Below are 8762 nucleotides of genomic sequence, written 5' to 3'. Positions count from 1 at the left end.
AGAGAGCACTGACAGCAGCACTGATACCAGCAACTCGCTGCGGGACCCAAAAATATGACACCGCTCAAACTCTTCAAACAGAAGGGTACGGGGCATTTAGTACGGTGTGATTTTTTTTTTGTACAAGGAAGGGAGCCAAAGGTAGAAAAAAGGTCTGTGTGCTCGATTAAATAAATTGTTTATAGAGTTATGCATATACATGGTCTACTGGTCACATTTTTTGAATTCCTCCTAAATCCATGCCTCATTCATTTTTAGAAATGTGAGGTAGTCAACACTGTTGTGAGCTAGGCAAGTGCGCTTATCGGTCACAATCCCCCCTGCTGCGCTGAACGTCCTTTAGACAGGACACTGGATGAGGGGAAAGCCAACAGTTTCATTGCAAATTGGGCAAGCTCTGGCCAGAGGTCAAGCCTCTCCTTTTCATCACTCAGAGCGTCCACATCGGCCGTTAACCCGATGTAGTCGGACACCTGTCGGTCTAGGCGTTCCCTGATGCTGGATCCGGGTGAGACCTGTCGATGGGTCGGCTGAAAGAATGACCTCATATCTTCAAACTGCCCTCTTCTTGCAGGCGCTGTTGGATTGGTACCTGCAACTCTCTCTTGGAGTGGGAATTCCTCCTCTGCCAGCGCACACAAAAGCAGAATGCAGCATTTCTCGAAGCAAGGCCTGGAAGTGCTCCATTCTGACAGCCTCCAGTACTGGTCCTTGACCCTTATGCTTTTTATACGGGGGTCACTGTTAAAACACTGGAGCATGAAGGCCCCCATTTTCACTAAATTGGAAGCGGTGTGGTGGCCTGGCTCCTGCTCATCATTCAGGATAATGTCGTCCTCCTCGTTCTCCTCTCCCCATCCACGCACAACAGGGATCCCAGAAAGGTTTAAAGCATGCTCTTCTTGCTCCTCCTCATCCGCCCTGGCACCATCCTCCTCTGACTCCTCTTCAGACTCCTGTTGTTTACTCGTCTCAGATAGAGTAGCCCCCCCTGGAAATTCATCCAGCATTGCGACTTTCTCATCTTCCTGCTCCTGCTCCTCCACGGCTTGATCAATGACAAGACGCAATGCACGCTCCATAAAGAAGGCATAAGGTACCATGTCACTGATGGCGCCATGGCTGCAACTGACCAGTTTGGTGATCTCATCAAATGGCTGCAGAAGTCTGCCTGGGTCGTGCATGAGCAGCCACTGGCGCGGTGAAAAAAACCAAGCTCCCAGAACCTGTTCTGCCGCAGAGTTCGTACAAGTAGACGTTAACTGCACATTTCTGCTGGAGCAGCCTATCAAGCATATAGAAGGTTGAGTTCCATCGCGTCGGGCAATTGCAAATAAGACGTCTGACCGGCAGATTGTGTCACAGCTGAATGTCAGCAAGGCGAGCCATGGCCGTGTAAGATCTTCTGAAATGGGCCGAGATTTTCCTTGCCTGCCGCAAGATGTCCTGAACCCCAGGGTATTTGACAACGAATCGCTGCACGACCAAGTTTAAGACGTGTGCCATGCATGGCACGTGTGTAATTTTGCCCTGTTTCAATGCGCTAAGCAGATTGGCACCATTGTTACACACCACTTTACCAACTGTCAAATTGAGTGGTGTTAGCCACTGATCTGCCTCTGAACACAAAGCTGAAAGGAGTGCAGGGCCAGTGTGGCTCTTGGCTTCCAGGCACAACAGACGCAGCACAGCATGGCAACGTCTCACCTGGCATGTCGAATAGGTTCTGGGGAGCTTGGGCGGCGCAGCGGAAGAGACGCTAGCAGCAGAAAAGGTTGAGTCAGTCGAGGAGAGGGAGGAGGATGGAGTAGGAGGAGGAGAAGAAGAGCCAGGCCTGCATGCAATCCGTGGAGGTAAAACCAAATCTACACGGGTGCCACGGGTTACATGCTTGACGGCCATCAGAAGGTTCACCCAGTGGGCAGTAAAAGTGATATACCTTCCCTGCCCATGTTTGCTGGACCATGTGTCTGTGGTCAGATGTATCTTGGCACCGACACTGTGTGCCAGAGATACATTCACTTGCCGCTGAACATGGCCATATAGCTCTGGGATGCCTTTCTGTGAGAAATACTTCCTTCCTGGGACCTTCCATTGTGGTGTTCCAATGGCCACAATTTTTCGAAAGGCCTCCGAGTCCACCAGTTTATATGGCAGTAGTTGGCAGGCTATCAGTTCTGACAAGCCAGCCGTCAACCGTTGGGCAAGAGGGTTATCCGGCGTCATCATTTTTTTACGCTCAAACATTAGGCCCACGGAAGCCTGTCTTTTTGCAGAAAAACGTGAGCTTGGCGTGATGGAAGGTGGAGTGGAGGACAATTGTGAGGAGAGAGGAGAAGGAGAAGTAGAAGACGAGGCTGGACGGTGAGAGCCTGGAGTGTGCCTTAGTGTGTTCCGTTGCTCCCACTGGGCTTGGTGATGGCAGTTCATGTGCCTTCTTATGGCGGGCGTCCCTAGGTGAGTGTTGGGCTTACCGCGACTAATGCGTTGACTGCAAAGATTGCAGATGGCAACACTATTGTCAGCAGCGGACACGTTAAAAAAAACCCCACACTGCGGAGCCATGTGCCGGCGTCCTGGGAGCGCCAGATGTGACCGTACATGGTCGATGCCTCGCTCCTGATACATTAGCAGTCTGCTTTGTCCCTCCTGTGCAATGTAAGTTCTTCCTGCTTCTCCTCCCTATCTGCTGGTCCATATCTCCCTCTGAACTCCCCTCCTCTTCCTCTCTTGTGGGCACCCACGTGACATCACTAGACACGTCATCATCGACGTCAGCTTCCCCACCGCTATAATTAGAGATCTCGGAGTAGGCAGCAACACCGGGGACCAACCTCCTCCTTGGGCTGATCTGGGTACTGTCGTCAGACTGCTGAGTGGCGGTTGTTGCTACCTCCTCTTCCTGATCCAATGCCAAGAGTGGCTGCGCATCAGAAATGTCTTGATATGGATCGGAAAATAATTCCTGTGACTCAAGCAGAAGGTATGTGGTGGTGGTGTTGGTGGTAGTGTCTTTGGGGGTGCACATAGCAGAGAGTGAAGAAGAGGGTGCAGATCGAGAGGATGAGGAGGGTGCAGAAGAGAAAGGCTGAGTGAGCCACTCAACCAAGTCTGGTGCTTCCTTTGACGTAATCGCACACATCTTCTTCAATTTGCCACTTTGGCTCAAGCCTGTTGCTCCTGCCCTACCCCTACCACCCCTGCGGAAGGGCCTGCCTCTTCCTCTGCCTGTCATTTTTTAAATGACCCTGTGACAAAAGTCTCTAGAGAAGTGCAGTATGTACGTGGAAGAAGGTATATAACACCCCGCTTCAATCTGTTGTTTTTGGGGGCCACTGGTCTATCACACGAGTTACAATACTTTTTGCGTTTGTCACTCTTTGTAGTATCGCTGCAGAACCGCTCAGCAGTCACAATGCTGCACAGTGGAAACACACTATACTATGCTTTCTATATGTGCAAGTATTTTATTTGTGTATTACACAACTATATACTGCACACCAAATAGTACACCTATACCAGTCCTTAAGGACCTTTGTGGAACTAGTAGCTAGGGATTAGCAGACTGAACCTCACTCAACCCTATATACTGTACTATGCTATACCGATACCAGTCCTTATAAGGACCTTTGTGGAACTAGTAGGTTATGATTAGCAGACTGTACCTCAGTCCCTATACTGATAAAGGACTGCTGCAGAATAGGGCAGCAGTCAGCAGTAGTGCACCTCAACCCTATATATTGTGGACCTATACCAGTCCTTAAGGATTAACAGACTGTACCTCACTCAACCCTATATACTGTACTACGCTATACCGATACCAGTCCTTATAAGGACCTTTGTGGAACTAGTAGGTTGTGATTAGCAGACTGTACCTCACTCAACCTTATATACTGTACTACGCTATACCGATACCAGTCCTTTATAAGGACCTTTGTGGAACTAGTAGCTAGTGATTAGCAGACTGTACCTCTGTCCCTATACTGATAAAGGACTGCTGCAGAATAGGGCAGCAGGGCAACAGGAATAGCAGACTGTACCTCACTCAACCCTATATACTGTACTACGCTATACCATTCTAGTCCTTATAAGGACCTTTGTGGAACTAGTAGGTTGTGATTAGCAGATTGTACCTCACTCAACCCTATATACTGTACTACGCTATACCATACCAGTCCTTATAAGGACCTATGTGGAACTAGTAGGTTGTGATTAGCAGACTGTACCTCACTCAACCCTATATACTGTACTACGCTATACCATACCAGTCCTTATAATGACCTTTGTGGAACTAGTAGCTAGTGATTAGCAGACTGTACCTCTGTCCCTATATTGATAAAGGACTGCTGCAGAATAGGGCAGCAGTCAGCAGTAGTGCACCTCGACCCTATATATTGTGGACCTATACCAGTTTGTTAAGGATTAGCAGACTGTACCTCACTCAACCCTATATACTGTACTACGCTATACCATACCAGTCCTTATAATGACCTTTGTGGAACTAGTAGCTAGTGATTAGCAGACTGTACCTCTGTCCCTATATTGATAAAGGACTGCTGCAGAATAGGGCAGCAGTCAGCAGTAGTGCACCTCGACCCTATATATTGTGGACCTATACCAGTTTGTTAAGGATTAGCAGACTGTACCTCACTCAACCCTATATACTGTACTACGCTATACCATACCAGTCCTTATAAGGACCTTTGTGGAACTAGTAGGTTGTGATTAGCAGACTGTACCTCACTCAACCCTATATACTGTACTACGCTATACGGATACCAGTCCTTATAAGGACCTTTGTGGAACTAGTAGGTTGTTATTAGCAGACTGTACCTCACTCAACCCTATATACTGTACTACGCTATAACGATACCAGTCCTTATAAGGACCTTTGTGGAACTAGTAGGTTGTGATTAGCAGACTGTACCTCACTTAACCCTATATACTGTACTACGCTATACCGATACCAGTCCTTATAAGGACCTTTGTGGAACTAGTAGCTAGTGATTAGCAGACTGTACCTCAGTCCCTATACTGATAAAGGACTGCTGCAGAATTGGGCAGCAGTCAGCAGTAGTGCACCTCAACCCTATATATTGTGGACCTATACCAGTCCTTAAGGATTAGCAGGCTGTACCTCACTCAGCCCTATATACTGTACTACGCTATACCATACCAGTCCTTATAAGGACCTTTGTGGAACTAGTAGGTTGTGATTAGCAGACTGTACCTCGCTCAACCCTATATACCGTACTACGCTATACCATACCAGTCTTTATAAGGACCTTTGTGGAACTAGTAGGTTGTGATTAGCAGACTGTACCTCAGTCCCTATACTGATAAAGGTCTGCTGCAGAATAGGGCAGCAGTCAGCAGTAGTGCACCTCAACCCTATATATTGTGGACCTATACCAGTCCTTAAGTATTAGCAGACTGTACCTCACTCAACCCTATATACTGTACTATGTTATACTGATACCAGTCCTTATAAGGACCTATGTGGAACTAGTAGGTTGTGATTAGCAGACTGAACCTCACTCAACCCTATATACTGTACTATGCTATACCGATACCAGTCCTTATAAGGACCTTTGTGGAACTAGTAGGTTATGATTAGCAGACTGTACCTCAGTCCCTATACTGATAAAGGACTGCTGCAGAATAGGGCAGCAGTCAGCAGTAGTGCACCTCAACCCTATATATTGTGGACCTATACCAGTCCTTAAGGATTAGCAGACTGTACCTCACTCAACCCTATATACTGTACTATGCTATACCATACCAGTCCTTATAAGGACCTATGTGGAACTAGTAGGTTGTGATTAGCAGACTGTACCTCACTCAACCCTATATACTGTACTACGCTATACCAATACCAGTCCTTATAAGGACCTTTGTGGAACTAGTAGGTTGTGATTAGCAGACTGTACCTCACTCAACCCTATATACTGTACTACGCTATACCGATACCAGTCCTTATAAGGACCTTTGTGGGAGTAGTAGCTAGTGATTAGCAGACTGTACCTCAGTCCCTATACTGATAAAGGACTGCTGCAGAATAGGGCAGCAGTCAGCAGTAGTGCACCTCAACCCTATATATTGTGGACCTATAGCAGTCCTTAAGGATTAGCAGACTGTAACTCACTCAACCCTATATACTGTACTACGCTATACCGATACCAGTCCTTATAAAGTTCTTTGGGGAAATAGTAGGTTGTGATTAGCAGACTGTACCATACTCAACCCTATATAATGTACTATGCTATACCGATACCAGTCCTTATAAGGACCTTTGTGGAACTAGTAGGTTGTGATTTACAGACTGTACCTCACTCAACCCTATATACTGTACTATGCTATACCAATACCAGTCCTTATAAGGACCTTTGTGGAACTAGTAGGTTGTGATTAGCAGACTGTACCTCGGTCCCTATACTGATAAAGGACTGCTGCAGCATAAGGGCAGCAGTCAAGTATAATATTCTTTCTATATTTGGGAGAAAGAATATTATACGTGTACCCTATATACTGTCCAACTCCTATACCATACCACTCCTGAAAAGGACCTTTGTGGACCTAATAGTAACAGCTAATGATTAAACTGACTGTCCCTCCCTGCTACACACAGCGTCCTGTCTGTCCCTCTGTACACTGACAAAACACAGGCTGCTTCAACAATCACTTGAATAGCAGTGCACTCAATCCTATATCCTGAACTACACCTACACCATACCAGTCCTTAAAAGGACTTTTGTGGACCTAATAGCTAGCTATTTGGGTCACTGCAGTCTCTCCCTGCTCCACACAGCAACCTCTCCCTATAGTGACAGAAGAAAGAATGTAAAATGGCCGCCTGGATTGGGTCTATTTATAAGTTAGGGGGAATGTCCAATTGTCCATGTGCTGTAATGTCTCAATTGGCTGTCCTGTACCCCATGATGGATATGTCATCATAGGTCAAATTTCTTTCACACAGTAAACACGCAAGTCCGCCGGGTGAACAGCGGCAATAGTCCGCCGATCAGGCGAATCGCAAACAACCGAAATTCGCCGCAAACCGACCGCCGGGTTGAACAGTTTGGCCATCCCTACTCCCTAACACACTGGACCTAAAGGCATCTCGGATGGCCCCTCAGCTTATCCAGGACTAGAAACTGTTGTGTCTGAAAGATTCAACTATTTCACTGGAAAGTTTGTTATATCAATCATCTGTATCACTGCATATATGACCATTATAATTTATAGTTTAAACAAACATTTTGAAAGTTTTAGATAATGTGTAATTAAGAGGTACAGCATTTACAATAGAACCCAGATAGTTGTGTTATATTGAACATGTTTTGCTGCATACAACCACAACACAGCAACTTGTGAAAGGTGAAACATCCTAAGGCACTGCACAGTAACAGACAAGGGACAATGCACCACAATGCATATGGTATGCAAAGTGGTGCATGTCTGACTGAACAGCAAAGCATCTTTCAAATGGGCCCTAAATCTAAGTGTATTTTTCAATTACCACAAAAAAATATTGTTTTTGTTCTAATCTTGACTTGGTTCTTGTTTTTTTCCTAGGACTATGATCCTGATGATATCTTAGTTGCCCCGGAAATAAATGGAAATACATACAAGTAAGAGTAGCATTATAATAACCTATATAGATTTTAGTTTGTAAACCTAAAAAATAAATTATGATCCTGTTAATTAAAAGCATGTTACACAGCATAGTGCTTGTGCTGTGTCACATTATAGAGAATATCAATCTGTAAATATAGGACACAATATACTATGATACACTTGTAAGAATATATAATTATTATGCAGAATGAGGTAAAACATAATCAGCATTACAGTTACATAAAAACACTCATACACTCATAAAAATTCAATGAATATAAACGATTGCTCATGGTGGCCATGTCACGAAAAACAAAGAAATGAGGGCGCACCAGCCTAGTGCATTATCCTTTAGTACATTTATTCAGAAAACATAATAAAAACTACTCACAAAAGGTAGAAAGAGTAAAAAGAGGCTCTGAGGAAGAAGATATACCTTCGAAATGCGTTAACCAGCAGCGCTTCAAATGTCCCCTATCCAGGACTCGGAGACTGCTATCAGTGGACAGACTGCCATATGTCAAAGACTTTTTTAAGCATGATTTTCTTCTACCTTTGTGAGTCGTTTTTTATTATGTTTTCTGAATAAATGTAAAGGATAATGCACTAGGCTTCTGATTAGGGATGAGCCGAACACCCCCGGTTCGGTTCACACCAGAACTTTCAAACAGACCGAAAATTTGCACGAACTTTAGAACCCCATTGAAGTCCATGGGACTCGAACGTTCAAAATAAAAAGTGCTAATTTTAATGGCTAATATGCAAGATATTGTCCTAAAAGGGGTTTGGGGACCTGGCTCCTGCCCCAGGGGACATGGGTCAATGCCTAAAATGTTTTAAAAAACTGCAGTTTTTTTGGGAGCACTGATTTTAATGACGATTAAAGTGAAAAAAAAGTGAAATATTCCTTTAAATATTGTGCCTGGGGGGTGTCTATAGTATGCCTGTGAAGTGGCACGTGTTTCCCGTGTTTAGAACAGTCCCTGCACAAAACAACATTTAACGGAAAAAGGTCATTTAAAACTGCTTGCGGTTTTAATGTAATATCTGGTTCCGGCATTATGGATGAAAATCATTGAGAAAAATGGCATGGGTAGCCCCCCCTGCCCATTACCAGCCCCTTTGGGTCTTGTACGGATATTAAG

The sequence above is a fragment of the Lithobates pipiens genome, unplaced genomic scaffold, assembly GCF_037356315.1.
Source record: "Lithobates pipiens isolate NorthernLeopardFrog02 unplaced genomic scaffold, aLitPip1_a1.2 Scaffold_22, whole genome shotgun sequence".
NCBI classification, from domain to species: domain Eukaryota; kingdom Metazoa; phylum Chordata; class Amphibia; order Anura; family Ranidae; genus Lithobates; species Lithobates pipiens.
The sequence above is the reverse complement of the archived record's forward strand: the minus strand, read 5'-3'. Positions refer to the sequence as shown.